General features: G+C 43.9%; 1 protein-coding gene across 1 annotated transcript in view; it reads right to left on the reverse strand.

Annotated features, from left to right (window-relative positions):
• The window catches only part of FGFRL1 (fibroblast growth factor receptor like 1), a 178,388-nt gene that overhangs the window by 64,075 nt on the left and 89,381 nt on the right, over positions 1 to 24,932 (reverse strand). The window lies entirely within an intron of this gene.

Genomic DNA, 24,932 nt, shown 5'->3' on the forward strand with positions numbered 1-24,932 from the left:
TGCTGGGCTGCTCCTCTTTTAGCCTCTCTCTAAAACCACTCTGAGATGGTGCTGGGAGCTCTGTCCCCAGCTCCTGCTCTGCCCTCCAGGACATGGCACCTCGGGTGACTTTGATGCACCACCATATCTTCTAGCCTGGTGGATACCCTTTCCTCAATCCCTCACCAAGAGTCTATCATATCAACCGCCCCTTCACCCAATGGATGCATTTATCTGCTAGTGTTTCCTCTGCTGCTAGCCAAGGACATGGAGAAGATCATTCCATAATCCCTGTTCTCCCATGGTGTAAATCCTGGATCCTGAAAAATACATGCAAGATTTTCACTCAGACAGAAAGCAGATTTCAAAACTGGAGAATCACATTCAGCCTTGGCATATTCCCAAGCAAATGGACAACTCAGGCTAGACTGAAGCCCAGGGGACTGCACAAGGCAGCATTCTGCTTTCAGCAATGCACTGCTGGCCCTCACACCACCACACTTCAAATTAAAGGTCTACAAAAGCCGCCACTTTATAAACCTCGATCAGGTACTTCCATGTTATACAAAAATCTAAGTGACAGAGAGAGGTAACTGGAGAGGGAGGGAGGAGAACTAATCATAGAATCATAGAATGTTTTGGGTTGGAAGGGACCCCTAGAGATCATCTAGTCCAAATGCACTAAGGAAATCAAATGCTGTAGGCACAACTGACAAAAGCACTAAATATTTACCGCAGTTTAAAAACTTGAGCTATTTTCCTTTTCAGTCCTATCAAATCACCTTCCTAATCATACACACTTGTTATTTTTCCCCAAGGACATGAGCACAGCTAGTAAAACATCTACTTGAGGAAAAGCAAAGGGTTGCTGGTGTGACATGAATTGCTGAAGAAATGCTGAGGGGCCAACCTGAATGCAAGCTTCAGCCATGGGCTTCCAGCAATACTGAAGACATGAGTCTGAAAATCACTTCCCTCTCTCTCTCTTTGAGTCTTCTGATTCAGATTACCAGAACCCACATTTCACTTGATTCCTAAGATACAAGAATCATAATGATAATCTGAGCTCAGCTGCTTTTGCCTCTGCCTGAGATCTGCCACTTGAAATAAAGGGACTACTTTTTTGATGTCTATTAAATTCTTTTTGCAAGGAAATTGTTTTAGCAGAAGCTACGCAAATGCTGAACCTTTTGCAAGCTGTGAAGATCCACAGGAACTGAAGAACTTTTCTCCCATGACTTGCATTGTTTTACACAAGGAGGGATGAACAGGAGGTCAAAAGAAATGCAGGAACAGGAGCCTTTGGCCAACTTTGTGTGCTGAGATCTAGGAAGTCCCACTAGGAATTTACTCTGCATTATATAGAACAATATCGTTTCTTTGTGGCGGCCAAAAATCCTGCCCCACCTTCTCAACAGTGGCACATAGGCCCCACAGAGGCAAAAATTACTTTAAAGCATTTCATCCTGTGCTCTGGCTAAAGTGTTAAACCAGGCTTCCTTTCACAAGTTAAAGCTCACTAAAAAAAAAAAAGCCCCAAGCTCCCTGCAAAGACAATTTCCAGAAATAGGTCTTTGAATTCTCTCACATCCAGGATAGAGAGAAGCAGAAACAAACTACTCTGTCTCAAGAATTGCACACAGAAATGAAAAGAAAAAAGACTTTACAATAGTCTTATGTAATATAGGTGTGACCCTCCACTAACCATGTTCTGAGGCCTTACTTGAAACCTTATTAAAGAACTGCAAAGTATTATTGTTATAGCGTTATTAAATAAGAGTGTGAAATAATTCCAGATGTAATGAGGACGGGCAGGAAGAAGGTGCCTCACGCTCCTTCACAATTACATCCTCAGATGATTCTTTTGCTCTAGCTGAGATTTCCCACTCTGTGTCCCAACCGTGGAGGTTCGCAGTGCCTTACACACTGGAATTGCTAAAATGAAGCCCACGATGAATAATAGCCCTTTTGTTTCAAACGAGCTCCAATTCCCAGGGTTTCTTTCGGGATCTCTCTCCCCCTTCACAGATTCTATATTTTGCTGACTTTTCCATATATTTAAGTGTCAGCCAGCAAAGAATTGGCAACAATTGTGGGACAATTGCTTCTTCTCATCTCCCTCTTGCAGGGGAAAAAAAAAAAAGGAAAAAAGAGGGATTTAAAGAGACAGCCTGCATGAAGCAGTGAAGCTTAAACCGTAAGCTGCACATTTTTAGAGATCATGAAGCTGTGAAGTGGAAGGCTTGGGGAACTGGAGAGATGCAGCACACCTCAATATCTAGGTTCTTTACCATGCCACCTGAAGTGGAATTTAAGGGCAATGGACCTGTATGCAGGGCTCTTAATGACTCACACAGACAGACACCACCCGCACAACCTCACTGGGTCCTCCCTAGCCTGAAGGTGTGTGCGGGAAGGGCTGGTGGACCAAGGTGGTCAAGTTGGAAGAGCATTGACTTGGAAATTAGGAGACCCAAAGGACGTCCTGAGTGGGATTGCTCTCTTGCCACCCCCACATGAGCTCAGAGCCTGGTGAGAGCATCCTTGATGTCAAACTACTATACATGGAGAAAATCGTGTGAAGCCCTGGAGTGAGTTGGACAGGGAGTTACATCTTCTTCCTGGCATGCTGCGCAAGGTGGGGAATGACCTTTCCACTGCCTTTCTACATAGACTTAGTCTACTTGCTACACGGACAAGCATCCAGTGAAGTACATGTAAATTATTTTTACTGAACAGAAGGTGGTCTGAGCCACTTATCTGCTGTTCACTCTTTGGGAACTTCCAGGAATGGGAGCTTGCTATGGGTGGACTCAAACAGCAAATGTTTTTTCCTAATTAGGCAAAAATTATAGTCCTCTTGTGTTTTCTGCCATAATGTTTACAACTTGTTTAACACAGCTAAGGTCCCCAAGGCAAGGGATCTGGGATCTCTATTGCCACGTTGTAGGACTGTCCTCCGTGGAAACACGAATACTCTGGTCATACACCTTTATTTGGGATCAAAAAAACAGGCAATGCTCTGAGGAAGTTTCTAATGCAGTCCTGGGTGCCACAAAACCGCATCTATTCCTAATCAATCTCAGCCCCCTCAGCATCTTCTGCAGGCACAGAAAAGTCCCACTTCTGCTCTGGATAGAGGCCACCCTGGTCAGATGTCCCTTCTACCTTTGCATGTGGTCAGAGGTGATGTTTTATCTCCATGATGCACAAGGGACTTGGGACACCATGGAGGAAGAAGACGGGGTAAGGACAAACAGGCTCAAACCCAGGAGCCAGACTGGCAGGACACATGTGATGCCCAGGAAGCTGGGAAAAAGCTGACACAGGGATCTCTACCACCTCAGATTTTATGGGCATGAACTTGGGCCCTTTCTAATCTTTCACACAAGAGTCCCTGGGACAAACTGCCTTGCTTATTCACCTTCCCACCTTATTCTCTTCCATCTTCCCTGGTGCCATTAGACCCAATGAAACCCTAAGAGTTGCAAGAAACAGCTTTGTCATTGCTCTGGCATGAAAACACTGGTTGCACACAGGAATGAGAGCTTAGCCTGGAGACATAAACCCAAATATACAGCTGTGTACGGTATGCCGAAAACTAACCCAGCAGAGAGAGCTGCTTTTATGGGCAGGATTTGTTTTTCCAAATGGGATTTATTTAAAAGAAAATTGAATGGTTATAAAGAGCTCACTCTAACAATAACACAGAAAATGAATCCAGTGTTCACTGCCGGCTTTGCTACAGGGTAAAATCCAGATAGAGAAATCTTCTTTAGAGGGTCCTGGCAGCAAATGACCTGCCCTGCAGAGCAACCCATGCCTTATGGGAAAGCAGCTGGCTGAAAACTGGGATTCTGCTAATGATTGAAGTTAAGGCAGGAATTTCACTGGGGGGAGTGTTACAATGCCAACGTGAGGAAGCGACTCCAGGAACACCCTGTTTCAATCACCTGTATCAATAGCGTAGCAATGCTCTAGGATACAAATGAGACTTTCCCCTCCAGAAAATTGTTGGCGGTCCCCATTCTTCATTTCACCATCTTCATCACCAGGGCCAGGACCCCTTCAGTCCAAAGGTCACTTATGTTCCCTTGATGCTCCAGCCAGCTATGTGAAACTGCTTCTGCACAACCTTGCTTCAATTTTGATGGCATTTGGGAGCTAACCGATGGTACCACAGAAGTATGCATCAATAAAAACCCGATGCTTTAGGTTTCAGCATAAGGTGTCCGTAACCTGCCCCACTGAGTTCCTTAACGCAAAGCACTTGGGACCTTTTGACCATCACCATCTACAACCCCTCTTCTCTATCTGCTTTTCCCGGCACAGTACAATGTGCTTTGTCCTGTTTGTCTCCTTCAGTACGTGTCCCAACAGGCCAATATGCCCAGTCACCTAATTGCAGTTTATCTGACTATCTGAAGAACAGAAACAAAAATAATTAGCCATGGCCATGAATGTTTCTGATACAATTTGCTTCAGAACTACAAATCTATTTCAGTGACTAATTAGAGAGACCATTAGATGTCTTTAATCTGGGGCACATCAAAGACCTTTCTTCTCCAATTAGGCAATGGGCTTCATTCAGTCCTGCCCAGGACAGTAAGCCATGTACTGTTGCACAGATGTTTTCAAGTCACAAAGCAGAGCGGGTGCAGGGACAATTTTTACAGCTCTTACTGGAAACCTATTAAGGTCATGGTGTTGAGAAAGAGCACAGTATGGCCTTCATATTTCAAGCTTTGGAAATATCAGTCCCAGAGTTATAAGATTATTTATACTGGAAGCTGGCTACTAGGCAGCTGCCAGGCTAGAGCTAATCAAGTGACTGACTGGCCTATTAATACCAACATATTCCCCAGCCCATAGTCTGCCCATAGCCTTCCATACCCACTTCACAGTCAGCAGATAATCCATTACACCAAGAAGACCTGATGAAACCCCAGATGCAACTGATTTTCTAAACCTGCCCCAACCATATTAAGATCCAGGCAGAGAAGCAGCAGCTGGTTATTTAGCCATTATGGACAGAAATCTGGACACATGGATTAGCCCTGGGATAACTGTGCCTTGGGATCACCTGATCCTTTTCCAGACCCTCCAAGACCTCCACAGACTTTTTCTTTACAGAGAGCGATCACCTTTGCAGTCCTCCTCATAGAGTCTCTAGTTTTAATCTGAATTAACTCCCATCTCCTTGTCCCAGCACTCCTACATATCCCAGCACTGCCCCAGCCTTCATCCTGAAACAGCCAGGATAACAACAAGGATAACATTGGAACATCTTTTCCTCCTCCCACACTGCAAGTCTGACACTCAGCAACCATCCTACACCCAAAGTAGTAGCCTCACATTAGCAAAGCTCCATCCTTTCTCCAGCAAAGCTTGAGGAAAGGTGTACTGATCACAGGTGAGACTGAACATGCCTACTCCAAACCTACCAGATCTCGCCCTGCTTTACAGTTATCATAAAGGAATTCAGATTTCAACAGCAATTCCAAATGTACCTGCTTGCTCTCAAATGAAGTAGATTTCTCCTGCATAAGTTGGCTGTCCTGCTATCCCAAGCTCATCTTGCCATCAAAAATATGCTTACTTGAGTCTCTCCTAGGTTATTTGAGGATTAATTCACTCAAAGGTGTATAACACTTCGAAAAGGTAAGACACTTGTACAAGTGGTAAGTTTTAGTAGGGTACATTAAGTGATAGTGAAAATTAAATGGGGTATATGAATTAAGCAACATAAGCAGTTTGCTGAGACCTCTGTAGATAACTTGCAAGTAAATGTTTCTTTTACCACTACATTGGTGCATTTGCTGAGAAATCCAATGTTACCCAGTGCTAAGAAAACCCTGTCAAATAGCTACCAGTGCTAAAAAGAGGAATTTCCCTCACTTAACCTTTTGAGGAACAAGAGGTTAACAGAAAAGGTAAATTGTAAATCTTTCCAATTTAGAAAGTGGGACCTTTTCAACAGCATTTTCAAGGAAATCTACTGCCAGAGCATTCCCAGAATTAAAATGGAAAACCTGACACCTTTAACAATTTCCTGCCACTGTATAACTGTCAGCATCGCATGGATTTTATCAACCCAGAAGTTAAGTTTCAAGGTTAGGAAACCTTTGCATTCATAGGCTTTTGGGTTGTTTTCAGACAGTTTTCTTTCCCCTGCAGCCCCAAGATACCTGGCTGAAGAATCCTGGGAAAGGCAGCGCTGTGGCTTTTTACAGATTCTTCCTCCCCCCGTGAAACACCATGCAATAAAGATCTGAACAGGAGAGTTTTGGACAATTCCCATGATCCAAAATAGCTCAAATCTGTTGCCCTTCATGTCATGTCATAAGATGCAACTTTCACGGGTGCCGGTGAAGGAACAAACGTCATCAGTGTGGCTACTGCTTGCCATGAAATTAAATCCAGATGCCATAACAAAAATTATAGCCCCACAAGGATGAACACTGTCCTTCTGGGAGTACACAAGCAGCATAGGTAAGAACCAGGTAGGAAAGCAATACCCAGTAGCACCAAGTAGCTAAATGCCAGAACCAGATTTAAAATCCAGATTTCTTAACTTCTCGTCTCGTGTCTAATATGCTGTGGCACCCCGTTTCTGGGGAGAAGCAGGAATTTGGCTCAGCTACATGTGCTGAATGTAATTAAGGGTGGGGAGGACTGAGGTGAAGTTACGGTCTTGGGTTCATATCACACATGGATGCACACGGCTCTTACTATTTTATCAGCATAGATTTAAAAAAAAAAATCATAGTTACTCTCTTTCTTGATCTCTCTCTCATGTGCACTTAAACGTCAAATCAGCATCACCAAGATCACAACAAACACTGAGAGTCACCCGCATGGAAAAAGGTCCCAACATTTTACTGCTCCACACTGTTTATTACAGAAGTGCTGGCATTCTTCTTCAGAGGTGTTCTAGGGTCTACTGGCCCATTTTAATCACTGTGAAGACATTCATGTGCCTGTGCCTCAGCCAGAGGTGCTCAGGACACTGAGAGCACTACATTTTATGACTTGATCCACTTTAATAACTGAAGAAGTTTAATGTTATAAACACAAACCGAAAAGCAACCCCCAGGCATGCACATCACTGTAAGGAGAAAAGCAGAAGAGCTAACAGGAAGGGAGCTCACATGGGAGGAAGAGACTACAACTAGAGAAAATGTTTCTACGGTGCTGTTAATTATTTTAAAGCCATACTCACCATCCCCCACAATACGCTATTTTTTAATTCTTTTTTTTTTTTCTTAAAACAGAAAGAGCATTTGAGACAGGAGGAGGCATTTGCTTCAGCTGTCCGCTCTCAGCCCTGCAAAACCACAGGGCACTCTCTGTATTTCCACCTCCACCATGCCGGGGAATGACATCACCTCTGCTCGAGGGGGCTGGCGGGCCAACAAAAATAACTGTTACTGACCAAGAGCGCTATTGCAAGGAATATTTTTGGAACCGTACTCCGCATTCCTCCGAGTCCCCTGCTTCCTAGTCCAAACATATCATGGCCTAAAAATTCCTCGCATTTTCTATGCAGTGTTTCCTTTGGGCTCGCACAATGGGGCAGTTCTTCTGCTCAGCAGCGCTAGTGTTCTGGAAAGAGAAGGGGAAAAAAAAAAAAACCTGAAGCACTAAATAACCCTAATGGCAACCGCAGGGGCCACAGTGTTATTTTTAGGTCAGAAAAATGATGCAGAAGGCAACAGAGTCACCTCAGATTTACCTTCCACTGCCCTTTACTGAACAAAAGGCCAAAGAACTTGGTCATTTCTTCTACGTGGTGGTAAGGGGGACGCACCTATGTTTGTGGCAAAGACCCAGCTATTTAGTGGAATTTTGCATGGAAGGAGGAGGTCAGGAGGATGTGGCATCTCCCTTTGACAGCACCTTTGGGACCATGCAGGGGTAACGCAGCCCCAAAGCCTCCTCACCTCTGTGCTCAGCTGCCCTTCAGCTGCAAGAGGCACAAAACAATGGAGGCAAATTCTAGGATCCATCGAGGCTGTGCACCAGCCATCGTTTTCCTGGAGGAAAGAGCAGAAATCCCCAGGAGGGACTGTCCCCCCTAACATCTCACCCAAATGACACTGTACTGATTGATCCCTTGCACTCCCACATCTGTTGGTGTATTGACATAAGGTTATTCTGGAGGCTTTCTATTAGCAAATGAATGATTTTGGCAAAATGTGTATACTTAAAAATATTCATAGAATCATAGAATAATTTAGGTTAGAAAAGACGTTTAAGATCATCGAGTCCAACCGTTAACCTAACACTGCCAAGTCCACCATTAAACCATGTCCCTAAGCGCCACATCTACCCATCTTTTAAATACCTCCAGGGATGGTGACATCAACCACTTCCCTGGGCAGCGCGTTCCAATGCTTGACAACCCTTTCCAGCCTAAGCCAAGCAATGGAAAAAAAACCTCTTAGTCCTTCTTCACTGTACATTTCTAGCATTTTTTTTTTCTCCTTCATTGGATGAAAACCATTTGCCTTATTATCAAGGTGAAAATCATGGCTGATCTCGGAGGGAGAAGTTACACATACCTACACGGTAGCTCCATTCTAATCCTGCTCTGTCCCAAGCAGAACTATTTATTCACTCTTAGCACAAATTTCTATTTGAATAGAAACAGAGGTTATTAAACAATACGTGCTTTACTGGCCAATACTTTGTTTAGCTGCCCAGATAAGAAAAACAATGCAGAGAAGAAACTAATAGCGGGCATAAAGAGGTCACTTATGCTCCTGATGGTCTGCACAAGGTTTAGAAACTCCCTTTACCTTTTTGTTCCTCTGTTACTCCACCAGTCCTAAACCGATAAAGAACTTTATCTGTTTATACTCCAAAGTCTGGGACTTGCTTTCTGCTGTGCCCTACTCTTCCCACTCATATGTGGGCCTGGAAGCACATGTTTATTAAAAACCATTACATTTTTTAAGGTATTTAGATTCACTGCACATCCACAAACAGAACAGTTGCCATAAAACTGTTTTCAAACACAGCGAGAGCAAACGAATTCACTCTTTGGGGTGTTAAAATTGAGAGACGAGGAATGGGCTGGGGAAATCAGTATTTAGGTGGAACTAATTAGCAACGACGAAAAGCTAAATGACAACGTAACCCATAGCCCCCTTGTGGGATATTCTAAAATGGCTGTGCATGTCTGAAGCGTTTCAAGGACTTTCATTATCTGCTCGGTCTACCGCTTTCATAGCTCAGATAAATCAGTATTTTCAACCACAGCATTCAGCATCGCCCTGTGGAATAATTCCCCAGTCATAACATCCAGAGATACAGAAGCACACAAAATATGATCTCTTTTACTAGGCTAATAAAAATCAGAAAGTATACTGTATAAATTTTATAGACCTCAAAGGTCTGTCTTCCATAGGAGGGAACTGGGACTTCAGGCTACTGTCGGCACCGTAACAGAGAGAAAAATATTTATTGGCTGCTTTAGAAAACCCACCAGACAGAAGTCACCAGCAAAGCAGAATAACATAATTGTAAACTTACCTGAATCGTTCCTCTTTGTGGAGCTCTTTCATGTTACGGTTTCAACTTGCAGATTAACGCTCGTAGAGCCATAAGAGAAAAAGGGCCAACCAGCAAGAAAACGACTTCTGCTTCTTTGAGCCTACCCTGAGCAGGCAACTCTATACTATCAGAATGCAAAGCGCAAGGGCCATGTGGGTCTCGCTTGCAGCTCCTCTGCATGGCTGCACTGAGCCCGCTCTGCGCTGTGCGCGGGGTCACCAGCTCCCCCCAGCTGAGCCGGGCTGGGGGCGCTCAGCGGAGAGAAGGAGCCTGCTCTGTGCAGAAAGTCCTGCTGAGTCGGTAGGATGATTCGGGCAACCTGTCTGTGCTCCATTTCTGAAATGCACTGGCCCTTAAGATATTACTGTGTCACTGAGCGTGCTGAGGTATGTCAAGCACAGCCCTCACGGCTGTGTTGCTCCTTGCTACATCGGAGACGAGAGATCAGAAACCCAAATGCCTCCCAAAAGCCACCTGGGTGCCTCCCAGGAGCTACATCCTGAGCCAAGAAGATCCATATGGATTCAGCTTCTCCACAAAGTGGGGGGAAGTGAACTGTGAAAGCAGGGGAGGGAAGGAAAGGAAAGGATTCATGCCATTTTCCCCAAAGAAACCGAGGTGCTGCACTAATGCTTTTGCAAAGCTGAATGACTAGGCAAGAGGTGGGAAGGAAGACTTCTTGAATGTCAGATTGGTGAAAGTTGGAAGAAGCTGAATTTGAATATTGGGGTCCCAAGGGAGAGAGAGAGACCATGCTTCAAGCACAAGCTGGGAGCTGCAGAAGGGGAGAGGCAACCAGGAGACCCAGATCCCCAGGAACTAATAGAGGTTTTAGAGATCACCTCAAGGCTGGAAGGAGGGCCCCTGCACCATGAATGTGTTTACTTCTTTCAATATAGCCCCTGCGTGGGACAAAGCAGAAAGTGACTGCTTCAGAGAGCTTTCTGCAAAATCCATATCTGTTTGCTTGTGGGAAAAACCTCATGCCTCAGCCAGGAGAAATCAGACACTTCAATATGTGCCCTGCATTCTCAGAAAGTTCCTAAAGACCCCAAACTTCATCCAGATTCTTTGACATCAGAGGTAAGACTGATGTCCTGAGAGCAGACCTGAGCAAACGTGTTTTCATGGGCCTTAGTGGAAGGCTACACCTCTAAAGGCAGTTATGGTTTTTCATAAAAGAGACATTTTTCTCCTTGGGTTGTTTGGGTTCAGAGTGCCTGCCCACATGGAAACACCTCAGCTTTATTTCAGTGATCCAGAACTGAAGCAGCTTCAGAGGGGGGGACACAATGGTTGTGCAAATAAAACCAACCAGGGACCATCGCATTTTTTGCTCCTCCAGTGATCAAGGAGTTCAGAGATTGCAGGGCAATGTAGGCACAAGTGAAAGACGAATGGTGCTTTTATTTCCCCCGTGATGTCAGTTGGGTTGGACTGCACAAAGAAATTTGATTCTTGCCAGGGTAAGCAAGCTCTTCTTGGGCCTAGAAAAACTATTGCCCAGGGCTTTCCATCTCACCCACCATGGATGTGGATGGCACTGACCACTCTCCACTTTAGCCAAGCCTCACGGAAGAGACCTGTTGCAAAGGAGGACAGATGGGTATGTGTTGCAACCGATTTCCACTTAGATAACTTCAGACTTAGTCCCAAATTCATTAGCCCATTTTCTCTGTTTCTAACAAATGAACTAACAGAAGCTCTCCCTGGATTTGGAAAATGGAGGCTGCACTAACCTTGACAGGTTTGGGCGAAATGGACATCGGAGAAACTCTGTTGAGACAAAGTTCCTCAAGTGAGATTAACCTAACTCATCTGAAGTATTCCATCTAAACAGGAGAGAGAGGGACCCACAAAACCAGCTCAGCCCAGGTTAGTTACATGAGGATCCCATCCCCACAGTCTAGCGGAAAAAACAGCGGGTGTCTCTTCAGCCCAGCTTTAGCCCTAGTTTCAGTGCTAAAAGATGGAACAAATAGATCCACCTCATGACTTTGACATTTGCTCTGCTATCATCATCAGCTCTGTCTGATAGGATGACACTACTTAAGCTGTGGTAGCCAGAGGAAATCCAATGCTAAGGAAATGGACATTCATTTAATGTTTATCTAGGATCTGCTCCGCCAATGAATTCCAGATGTTGGCCTTAATTGTCGCATTCTGGTATGTTTAAGCAGCAGGAGTTCGTAAGGCCGATTTGTAAATCAATCTGGCAGGCTCATACTGAATCCCATCTTTGCCAGCTTTTCTAAGTAAGAAGATGCTCTTAAAATATTAAGTACTTAATGTGTCTGCAATGCAAAAGGAAGGAAAGATTTTGAAAAATCCCTCCCTGATGTTTTTCTCCTTTTGCTCTTTCTCTTCTTCATTTCCTCCCTACAGAACAGCAAGACAAGCCACTCCCCTCAGACGAGTGCAATGAATTTTAGCAGTCCTAAAGCTAACATGGGCAGGTATTAGGATGCCTCCCCGCAACGTGGGGAGAGCACCCCACTCCTCACTCACATACATTCCTTCTGAGTAACTCCACCGATTTCCCACCACAGCCAACGGCAACTGCATGGACTACATCCAGCAAGTGTTCCTGATATTTGAGCCTGGAGTTTCCTTAAGGCGGAAAAAAAAATTGATTACTGCAACCTTGGGACTGTGTCAGGCCCCAGCTTCCCTGTTCTTATTAATTTGTATTTAACTGTTACAACAGTTACAGCTCATATCCAGAGGTGGTACAGAAATGTCTTTCATATTCTGAAGCCCAAAGCATCAACCAAGCTCCGAGTTAGCAAACCTTGCAATTGTTTTGTGTTCAGCGTGGCTTCACGCAACAGCTGAACGCGTTGGTCTGGCATTAGAGGGATTGCTTATTGCGACAGCCAACCTATCGGTCAGCCCTTGCTTACAGGAGAGAGAACTATGTTTAAAAAATAGCTTCAGCTTAAGTAGGATGTCCCTACTGACCAGGGCAGACACTATAGCTCATGAAAATTGCTTTAGAAACCCCTTTTCTCAAGTTCCTTTCAAAACACCTGCTCCTGAGAAAGCACCTCAGTATTCAACAAGTGAGCCCTACTTACATTTTCCCAGGAATGTGTGCTTAGTACACACATTTTTCAAAAGGCGTCATTGGATGGTTAGGTAGGGTTTCAAAAGCTTTCAGCACTGGCAATACTCATCCCATGGAAGTTCATGGGAATTCTTCAAAAGGAGTTGACTCGGCCTCGGCTGACTGCTTTTGAAAAACTCCCCTTTATCTTCCATCTTTGACGGCCCCAGAGATAAAGTGCTGTAAGTTCAGTTTACCATCCTCCTTTAAAATTACAGCCCTCTAAGTGGCGTCCACTTCTTTCCTTGCTAAGTATGTGAAAAGTACTTTTGAAGAGGGGGTTGCGAAAAACAGTGGCTAAAAATCCACCCATTACTTTACACTCCCAGCAGAGACCTAAGTATCAGCAAAGAACCGGCTGCATCATCCCAGTTTAGCAGCAGTTTAGCATTTGAGGCTGGAGAAGAAATCTCACTGCGTTACAATGGCAAACCCCCCAAAATAGGCAGGATGAAGCAAGCGGGCTTGAAACTACCTCCCAAGTCCATGGGACCATATCTAAGCAAGGCACAAAAGCAATGCCATCCCAGTAAGTCAAATCATTATCACTGTGCATCCTGCAGAGCTGGGGTGGCACCAGGTACCATGTCACACCTAAAATAGAAAAAGGCAGGTCAGAACTCCATAAAGGAATAAGCAAACTGGTTATTTCCCCACAGCAAACAGGGTCCCTGTGCTAAGTGTCAAAAAAGCTGCTTCAGGGCTCCAGGAAGGTAGCTGTCAATAAGAAAAGCAATAAAAAACTGTAAAAACAGGCTGCAGCAGAAATAACAGGAAAGACATGCAGGCAACTTGTTGCCTTTTATTCCCCATGTCTGAAACTATTTCTGTGGTCCATAGCACATGAGCAAAGATGAATAGATTTGGCCCCAAACACAGAAGAGTGCTTTCTCCAAATACCAGGTGGGAAGGATCTAGTGAAACTTTTAAAGATTTTTCCCTTCGGGGCATGCCAACATGACCTTGGAGGAACAGAGATGTTGTCACGGGACCTCCAATGTTCCCTCCCCTTCTGCAGATGCTCAAGGGTGGCAAAAATGTCATTTGTGAGCAGTCCAGTGTGCAGCCCATCCTCTTGTTAAGTGTGGAGCTTTGAGCACAAGAAAAGCCAAAAATTCCTAAGAAAAGCTAACACAGGTCAAACAAACAAATAGCAATAACCACATGTAAGGCGTAACTTCTGTATTTAAGGTTTAACAGTTTAATTTATAGTTGAGTATGCCCGTGACCCAGGTTTGGCCTAGAACAAGGGTAAAACATACCCAAATCATTCCTGGCAAAGGGACAGGAGATACACACAAGCGCTGATGGTACCGAGGATGTCGGGTGGCCAAATTCCTTTCTGATGCAATTCCACCGATCTGCTCCTGAAAGCTGTTGCCCTTCTGTCTGTTTATCATGGCAAGGTTTCAAGGGGCCACCACAAAATTATCTGTAATTACCCAAGGACGGAGCACCCAGAGAACAACGCCTTTTTTTTGAAGGTCATATAGACATGTTTTCACAATGGCCATGATTACAGCTTCTCAGACACCTTCCCATAGGCTCTGAAAACTGAAAAAAATCCCAGAGCAAAAGGGTTGATGGACTCCCCATTGACGAAGCCAACCAATCTGCCAATGTGAGCAGGAGATGGCTCGCATCTCAGGAGCACTCTTGTGAGGACGGGAAGAGCACGTCTAGCACCTTGTCTGGATTTCAAGCCAAAGGCACAGACCAGCTTCTCAATGTTCACCCTCAATACTACTCACTTCCCACAAGTGAAGGCTGTTGCATCTTCCAAGCCTCCTTGAAGGAAAGGAATGAACAAAACCACACTCGAACCAAAGCAGCTCACAAGAGACCTTGGCTGAAACAACCCTCTTGATGTCAAATTCCCACAACTTTCTCCTGGGTTGGAGTTTCTCCTGCCAAAGAACACGCAAGGGCTACCAGGAGAAATTGCAGTGGGCTTGCAGTTGTCAGGAGACACTGCAAACAGAGCACAAACACTGGGCTGTGCCGGGGATTGGGGAGGCGCTGTACCTATCCTCCATGAGATTCCTGGGATTGCTCTGGAGAGAGAGGCAGGGAGGTTTGGGAATCCCAGCCCACATCTGAAGTGGATCCAGCTCCGTTCCCAAATTCCCTGCCAGCGAATGAGGACTATCACTCGCTTTTCTGTCCTCCCGGCTGCACATTCAAGAGAAAGGCGAGACGATGATCCTTGTTTACTTCAGTGGAAAGGTCATCAAAATTTATTACAGCTTGAAAAGAACCATCGCAAAACCAATGCGCCAACTCATATGGTTTCTCTTTAAGAAGAGAAACATCTAATATTGGACCAAAGAAAACTCAACAAAGAATTTGGTGGTGCTGCTTCTTCCAAATCAAAATAGTTTTGCGATGGAGGATTCAATCCTGAATATTTCAAAGGCCTTTGTTGACAATCAAGCAGCAAACTGACTTAACTCAATATTTCAACTGACTTGACAACATTTTTCAGGGAAACGATGAATTGGAAGTTAAAAAAAAAAAGGTAATAAAAGTGCTACGCATCATTTGGATTGTGTGATAAACTCAGATTTAGTGGCTTGGCTGGCATGAAGAGATCAGAAAACCATCCCTATTCTGCATTTTTTTTGCCCTATAACCTTAGTAGTGTGCCTGTAATAAGATTATACACACACAGGAACACACGTATCTATAGCAAGATGAAAGAGCAGAATAAAAGAAGAAAGACTGCCTTTGTTGCACTGGATCACCGCAACGGAAAATAAAATTATTTGCTTCCCTTTAATTTACATGAAATATTTTCTGTACAGGCCTGTTAATAATTTAGCTTGTTATTAAACAACAGGATTGCTCTTACTGTTTGTCTCCCTGTTGTTGTGCCACTTGCAGTAACTTAAAACAACCCAAAAGACATCACGGGTAGATGCATTGCGTAGAGGATGGATGTATTCGCCCATACAGTGCTTTAGCAGCTAGGCTTGCAAGGTATGTTTATGTTCTTCACTTTTACTGCACGTTAAAAGAAGGTTCTCCTTAAAACAGTTGAGAGCTGCAAAGTACATCATGGGAGTAGAAAGTGAAGGGATAAATTCTATGCTATCTGATTCCTTTTACTGCTCGGAGGGGTTTTATTTCTCCCCTCTTTTCCTTGGCTCCAGTGCGAGGAGCAGGTTCCACCCCATCGGCGCGACGAGAGTAAAACTGACGTTTTACGAGTGGAAGCAGGCCAGGGATGGTGGCTTATGCTCTTAACATCCTGACATCTCAACCTCGGAGAGCAGCAGCGGCACTGCTTCCAGTGGCTGCAGAACACCTTAAAAAGCAGCACAAACTGACAATGAAAATAAACTACGGTTGCGGCACTGCTGGAGTCTGGCAGCCCTTAACAAATACAGCAGCGTCTGGGTGTTAAAATACATAAATCTGTCATCATTACCGGGCTAAGGGGTCGTCATCCTATTCACAAAATAAAAGAACTGTGCATAATCAGTAGGGCAGGGAGTTCAGAACAAAGTATGCCTTTTACAAACTCGCAACTGCTGATAGATGGATGTTTGCAAGGGACTTAATGTCTTTAACAGGGTATGTTTAAGAAGAAGTGTAGGTTTCAGAACTCCTGGGATTAGTGCTTTTTTTTTCTCTTCTTTTCCAAATTTATTGCCAAAAGTGTAAAATGTAAACAGGTCTTCTGACTATGAACCCCACGTTACTATAAAGTAAAAAGAATCAAAGTGTTCTAGCACAATGATATTATTCATCAAGCACAACACAGAATATGTTCTTTCCTTCATCAAACAAAAATAAATTGGATTTAAAAATAGGTTTATACACGATTTGCCAGCAGTTTTGTTGGGTTTTTTTTTTTTTTTCCTTTTCTTCATCTTTTTCTTAACGTGGATGCCAAAGACAGCACAGGAAAGGTAGAGAGCCAGCCCCTACAGGAATGTAAAAATACACCTCCTCACCAACCATGCATTTTAACAGGCAACATACCGACACGTATGGATCGAGAAGCAGCACGTGAGTGATCGATGGTGTGTATGTGCATTTACACATGAGGAGGGAGTCTCCAAAATCAACATTCAATCTACACCTTATAAAGTAGCCCAACTTGGTGCCGTTCTTTCTACAATAAATGTTATACACTGTGCCTTAATTTACAAGCGTGCCTTTTGTGCATTTCTGAGTTAACTGATATCAAAGGGACTAAAATTTGGCTAAAAAACCACCATCAGCGGTATTGACTGGGCAAATGAAGGACAGAAGAGCTGTATGACGGCACTAGTGAATGGGGCACAGCGCTCTCTGGCAGAGACCTCCCAGAGACGCTGTGCCCGTGAAGCTCAACCCAGCTTCAGTGGTCCTCTGAGTCCAATGAGGCCACGCTAAGTCCTTCACTCCCAGCCTTTGGCAAGAAGAGGAGGGATGGAGCACAGGAGCCAAGGAACCCCTTTCAGGAAGAAGGGAGGACAGTAGTAGTTGTAGGAAGGTTAACAAAAAGATCCTGCTGCTTGGGGAAGGTGGTCATCTTTGGATGGGTGGCAAGATGGTAGATATCTCAAAACTGCTGATGACCAGGTCTGCAATTAGCATGATGGCTTCTCGTTACTTGGGCCGCTATTAATTAAAAGACTCTTAACTACTATTTGATCTCATCACCACGTACCAGTACCTAAGGGGTAGCTACAAGGAAGATGGAGACTCCCTTTTCTCAAGGAGTCACGTGGAGAGGACAAGGGGGAATGGACACAAGTTGCTCTTGGGGAGATTCCAGTTGGACATGAGAGGGAAATTTTTCACCATGAGAACAGTCACCCACTGGAATAACCTCCCCAGGGGAGTGGGTGACTCCATCACATTGGACACTTTTAAGACTCAGCTGGACAGGGTTCTGGGCCATCTTGTCTAGGCTGTGCTCTTACCTGGAAAGGTTGGACCAGATGATCCTTGAGGTCCCTTCCAACACAGGATTCTATGATTCTATGATACTATTCTGCAGTCAGAGCAGACTTTAGCTGGTAATCTAGACCACCTTCTGCACGCTTGCTTTCCATACACATACATATCACCTACTTGGACCAGGCACTGCCTTGGCTTTACTGACAAATGCAGATATTTCTAAGCATTATAGATCCATAGATGTGGACAAATCAGTGGCTGTGCACATCAGCATTGCTCTGTCAACATGGCCTGAAATCCTGCCCATTAGCCGTATGGAGGATTGTAACACAGACAAGTCAGATTAATAAAGTCAGAGGCAAAACATGTTTTTAGCCTCAGACACCCTGATGAGAAAAACCCGACATGTATGCCTCAAACTCGTTGGGATCAAAGGCTAATTCTATTAATATCATTTAACAGAAGGAAGCCATAAATTGCTCAGATCAAACACACTTTTAACGTCAGCCTGCCTGGCATTGTCTATTGCTTTCATTCCCAAACAATATTCGTGCAGCAAACAGAGCTGCAGTTTGCTGTTTGCATGGGTGTAGCAGGAGCTACGCACTCCAAAGCGTCTGCAAAGGATTGTGGGCTAAATGCATCCATATGTCCAGCATGCCTCGACTTTACACTGGCTGCAGCTCTGGTTTGCTGCAGTCTACCACAGGATGGAGCAGGGGGGGAAATTATATATCCATACATATATGTATGAATTTCATGCTTACATCCATGGAAAAAAATCTTTTCATTTCCTTTAAATTGTGAACAGGTGTTGTCACCTTCTTAACTTGGCTTCTATGTTACAGCTTCACGAAGGGGAAAAAGAAATCTACCCCAAACAGTGAGGCTTTTGTTAGCCAGAACATGATGTATTGATAAGCATACTGTAAAGTTTGTTATAAAATCAAATGAAACTAATAAAACCTAACAAAGATCTTGTAAAAACTGTGGACATTATACAGCATTAGCGCTGAGTTACATTGCAGATCTGGACTTGGAAGAAACAAGACCGCTGCCCGGTCATGATGTTTTCCAGCCTTTTACACCCGTTCACCAAGAGCCATCAGTCAAATCACTTGCTGCTACATTTTTGATCAGTCATTTTTAGGATAGCTACAGCTCATACTGGCACTCTCTTTATGGAGAAAAGAGCTTTTCAAGAACAAATTATTATGGGCTGTTGTGACATCAGTCTAGCATAGCACTCATCAAAGTGACTAAAACTAGTGAAAACACTTTTCTGCCGCAATCCAGGAATAGTCACCTTTTCGTTTTGGAGCACTTCTCTCTCCTCCTTTCTTCTCACAGGACAGTGGACATTTTCCAGGACTAAACATGCTGCATATGTGTACTGGGAGTTTGTTGGACTCTGAGCAGGATTCTCCAAATGAGGAGGAAACGAAGCACCACTGAAATTCAGGGGCTAGGAATAACTGATTGCTTTTAGATTCCTTTTAAAACATATGCTTCTGCTGTCCCTGGGCAACACCCAAGTTCAGTTAGGGTGTGCGTTTTTATGCCTACACTAATAATCACTCAGAAGGAAGAGCCCTCACTTGGGTGAGAGCATCATTAGTCAATGCTGAGTCACCTTCAGTGGAAAAGGAGCTTCATTTCCAAATGAACAGTTTTTAGCTATGAGTTTGCACCAAAACATGAAAGTACTCACATTTTATCTACCGAGCGTTTCGTTGACTCCTCTAGTCAATGGGATCAGTTCATGCAGATTGACAGTCTCTTACAACAGACTGATAAACAGGACCCCCTCACTTGGCAACATCGCTTAGATGGGTCTTGTTATGAATGAAAGCCCTCCCTGCATCTCCACAGAGGGGCTGCTGCGACCCAGTGACACCACGCCACACGCCAACAAGAAGTCCTTGCGCAATGATTGCTATCACTAGGCCTTGACTAGTAAACTAAGGCTCCCCCTTTCTGCTCAGCCCCCAAAGGCCAAAAACAATCTGAGCTTTAATTAGCAACATAACCATTACTAAGCATCAGTGATTATGGCCAGATCCTCATCTGGTGTTAATCACACTGCGTACGCACAGGAGGCCACCAACATAGATCCAGCTGCCGGATTGGGGCCTTAACAAATTAAACATGCGAACTTTGTTACTGTTTATTGTCACAAGGAATTCTTCATTTCCATATAACAACTGACTAATCTTCATTAGTCATGATTATATGCCCTGTGATTGTGTTAACAGTCCCACGCTGGATGGGCTGCCTTTCACACTTTGTGTGGAGGTAAATGTGGTAAAGACGGATTGCTAACTCCGTACCATGACCAGCACCAGCCACACCACCTTGTTCTCAAATGCAAATACTGCACCTTTTTTTCCTATTTTTAAGCGTTGACTCATTTCAGTTTTTGCTTAGCATTAGCAGTCCCTTGGTGCGCACATTGCTGACTCAATGTTGATTCACATCTTCTTGCTGAGCACATCTCTCTCTGGTCCCCGGAGTTTATTAAGAGGCCAAAACGCAAACATAAATGAATTTGTCATGCTTTTCCAAGATGGCTGGTGGCACCTGACTCTGTGCTACAAATGTTTTCTCAGCTTTTGCACTATAAATGAGTTCTGAGACACGGATTGATGACTTCATTGGAGAACTGTAATGCAAACCATATTTTACTGTACTTGACTTTTTTTTCACACAGTATTTTCTACTACTATGAGCAGAAAAAAGCACATTAGAATAAATATCCATTCAGACATTGCCATGATTATTTTTTTTTCAGGTTACTTATGCTGACTGTTTAAGAAAAAAAAAAGGTTATTTTAATGCAAATTTTTCACACATGCCTGTTATCAAAGAGAGCTGTCTTTGGACAAGCTGTAAAAAAGCATAAAATAACAGCTGGCTCAGCAAAAAAAGAAGATTCTCAGAGCAATCAGTTGCAGCCGACAGACAGCAGACGTTTAATAGTAGATTTGATTTGTTTGAAAACAAGATGTAGCTCAACTTCTGAAAAGCACATCAGAGGTTTAGGACGACAAGCTGCACTCTTCCTCCTGCTCTCTGCATCAAGATTTTACTACTTCACAGCCCAACCCGGGCCAAGTGGTTTGGTCACTCAGAGGGCCAGACACCCGGGGGGGAGGAGGGTATGAACTGGATGGATGATGGATTCTTCACCAAAATATTCCTCCAAATAAAAACAAAGAAAACAAAGAAGAGAAAAACTAATTGCAGCAGTCAGAGATACCGGGAAAGAAAGAGAAACACTGGAGCAGCTGTTCCTTGGACTTAAGTGTTGATCTTTTTTTGTGCTGAGACACACCCAATCAAGAGCTGTCTTCAGCAGTTTACAAACTCCAAGCGTAGCAAGAAGTTACAGTGCAGAGACCATCCCGAACTCTACTCTTGTTGCTGCTTCCTATTTCTTTGCTGCAGAAGGTCGCAAGAATCATGCATGCAGATACAGTTTGATCTTTCCACACTTGGTTGAGCAACTGATGCACAATGAAGTATTTACTGGCAGCACCTGTAGCAATAGCCCCGCATGTTGCAATGCTGGCACACCTTGCAGGATTGGCCCATAACACTTCTGCAAGTGAAAAGTCCTCTGTGTTGTGCATTAGTGAAAGAGGTCATTATGCTACAGCATAAATATTTACTAATAGTCCTTCCTACAGCTGTTCAACCAACAATTTTCCCTTCAGAGAATAACCAGACTTCTGGAACAAGTGATACTGTTTATTATTGCAGAAAGAGATGGTAATGGAGGTTGTCCAGCACCTCCTTGTTAGAAGACACTGTTTTCAGTTATTTCTAAGTCAGGCAAATCTCACTCATTTGGGCTAAGATTTCCCAGGGAGGGCCTGACGGCTGCAGCGTGCGATGGCTCCATATATGCAACCTCACAGTTTCTCCAGGCTGGATGCAGCTTGATACAGGCTTCAGTTACACCATCACATGTGGGGTTTTTTTTTCCACAGAATGTACCTCCGTTCAGCACACAAGGTGGACAGTTTTTAAATAATGAGCAGCTATTTAACACTGTGTTTCTTCCTCTTTGGCCTTAGGCTTCCTTTTAGACCACACTGGCAAGGAAGTTCTATTCTGCAGTAAAGAAACCTCAGGTTTCAACCAACCATCTAAAACCAAAATAAAGTAACTTTTCACACCTGTAGGTTATAAACCAGCTCTTCTGAATTGATTCAGCTGGGAAAAAAACCTTAAAGACTTTCATGGGCATCATTGTACAAATAACTTTTGGGGAAGGTGCAATACATTTGTTTTGATGAGCTACAGATAATTCTCCACAACAAGGAACCATTGTACTTAATAACTGCAATGCTGATTTAATACTGATTAAAGAGAAGTTCCTCTTCCAGCATTTGTAAATCTGTCTGCAGTGTAATTGGCATCCCAAATCTTGTGGTAAGCCACAAAAACTATTAAGGCTGGCTAGGAAAGGAAATTGTAGTTTTGACTTATATTGGTTACCTGCTTTTACTGGCTTACAATTCATGCAGGAGTGCATTAGAGCAGGATTCCTTGGATCTTTGGGATCCGGGCCCTGCAGTCTGAGAAGATGGGGAAATAAGCAGGACAGAAACCAATTGCTACCATCTGGGTTGGCAAAACCTTTGTCTGAGAAGCAAGATCAAAACCCTAGAATAAGAGAAGACTCCCTTCCAACACAGCAGCAGGAAGACGCTAAATTAGGAAGAAAAGACTTTACCAAGTGTTATGAAGGAGGAACAGTCTTTTAGGGTGAGATTTAAGAGGTTTAGACTCAACTCTGAGCCACAGCTCGTATTTTATGTGGTCTTGGACGAATCACCTGGACTCTCTTTGCCTTAGTTACCATCTGTAAAATCTCAGTAATCCGTCTCATCCGCACTTACAGACTGAGAAGTCCTCCAGCCAGGCAACATGTAGGTATGTCTACCAGACGTGTAGAGGCAGACCTAAGTTTGCTCTGCTTGTGCACTGAGCTGGCTGGTTGCAGGCAAAATCTGCCATGAAAGTCGCAAAGCAACACTCGAACAGGCTCGTATCAAAATTATTGCATCTCATAGAGACCAACCCATAACACGGACAAGGGAGCCCACCTCTGCCATGTCTGCCAGCACTCACTGGTGTTGGCAGATCCACTGCCCTTTTTTATTCCTTTGTACCATGTCACAGATTTCTGTTGGTTCTCTATACTCTAATAGAATAGAGAGACTAAGAGTTAAGATTAACAAGAGCTATACAGCACTGAGTATAGGCAGAGAGGTTCAAGATAGCTGAATTTTAGTCTCAGCTCTCTGTAGGACCCTGGGTAAACCATCACCTTATCCTGCTGCAGTCTACACGTATATAACACAGGTGGGACTGTTCCTCACTTGCCAGTGGTGTGGCAGAGCTCAGTTAAAAGCACATAGCATAACTCCAAAATCTTTCAATAAGCTACTGTATAGATTCCAGATAATACTGCTTAAATTCCCAGAATGTTTTCATGTGAAAATGGATTTTATTTTTTCGAGTCCCAATGTTTAATGAGTCATTTGATGCTATTCTGGATTTAATATCTTAAACACCTTGCCCATGTCTGACACCTGTGTGGTTTTACTTGTTTGGTGTCAGCAGTAAAGCTGGAATAAGAGGCCTTTTTCTCCTTTGAAGGAGTGGGAGAACAGAGAGGCCATATGGTCCAAAAGGCCACTCTGCCTAATGAAGTTTGTGCTTTCCGGAGCACAAACAAAACAGCTCCATCAATTTGATCTTCATCCTCAAAACCAACATGCAGTTGGTCTTAAAACACTGCCTCCTTCTCAAAAATCAACAAAGGATCGATTTGCTCTCAACCAAAAGCATTTTCACCAAGACGAGCACGAGCATCTGGCCAACGCATTAAAAGTTCGGATCCTTTGAAAGAATAAGTCAGTGATACCTTGTGTTTACTTGCAGACCTTGGCAAGAAAGACACTAGGGGAACATTTGTTTTGGGGGGAAATTATTCTAGTAAAAAGGAATTGGTTTGAAACATTACATGAACACATCTGTACCACTGGAGATGAGGATATGAAGGACGTAAGTAATCCATCACAAATGGTCTGAGCAACAGCAATGCACAAGGGCACACTGTGAGATGAGGATGGAAGGTGCAAAGGGTCTAAGAAGTACCGGGTTTAGCCAGCAGTAGAATGAGGACGCATGGAGATGAATGATAACTCAGCCAATATGTCTGCCACACATTTAGTTTAAAGTTACCCTTTTCTTGGCACTTGGTGATCAATATTTGTTTGCATAGGGCTCAATCTCACACCCACAGAGGCCAGTGGGAGCTTGCCATTTCCTTCCATAGCTGCCCGATGAGGCTCCAAATAACTAGTGTTTGTGCCCAGGGCTTTTCAGAGCCAAATATAATGAACACTATTGTTCTTAACACAATTAAATGTGATAATCCAATTTCCCTGAGCAACTGAATTGGAGTTTTTGCCTCAATCTTTCCTGAATTCTAGTCCAACTTTTATCCTGTGCCTCCCGGCTTTTCCTTTTCATTTGTTTCTGTTGTGCTACCAAGAACAGTCAGAGCCTTCTTTGACTCGCAGATGCCTCGATGCCTCTTTGCCTTGGAATAATGGGAGCTGGGTTGGGCCCTGAGCTTTGTAGAAGATGCTGGATGACACAGAAGATCGAAGACTTTGGCAACCTCCACATACTTCAAAAGCACAAGCAGGACTGGAGCAGGCTCCTATACCATTCCTTTTTCCATAGCAAACAGTCTGGAAAGCACGTCCAAAAGGAGTCTGTATAGATATGACTCTTCATAGGCTATTTCCACTTCACCCTTTTTGCTCAGTGTAGCAAAGAAAGATGGATGAATGTGGATAGGAAAGAGGTGAACACGGAAAACCAAATCTGCAAACTATGTAAACTGTAAGATGGCTTTTGCAGCTTTATCCCACTGATACTACAGGACTCATATAGCAAGAGGGTTTCCCTCACCTAAGCATCTCTTTCCTGATAAGACATTTACATTCTGGTCTCTCTTCCCACACTGGCTCTGCAGCAAAGTGCATTCTCCAAGAATCACCCTCTTATCGGGTGATAATCCTCCAGCAAGCAGCACCAAGTGTTTGCTACATGCTCTGAATCCACAGCAGCCTCCCTACTGTGAAGGTGAAGAAGAAGAAACAGAACAAAACCAGGCCAAGTGCCAACCAGTAGGCAGCTGGAAACTGCCCTAAATTCTGTCCTCACTTCCACTGCCTGAGAGAAACAACTTTGTAGACCAGATACTGGGGGTGCTGATCAGGCAATAGGGTGAGCAAGATACCTGATCTCACCTCCTGCTTTGTAACTCTCCCCTTTGCTCCCTCAGCATCCTCCAGCATGACAAATTTCA

The sequence above is a fragment of the Egretta garzetta genome, unplaced genomic scaffold (assembly GCF_000687185.1).
Source record: "Egretta garzetta isolate BGI_Z169 unplaced genomic scaffold, ASM68718v1 scaffold241, whole genome shotgun sequence".
NCBI lineage: Eukaryota > Metazoa > Chordata > Aves > Pelecaniformes > Ardeidae > Egretta > Egretta garzetta.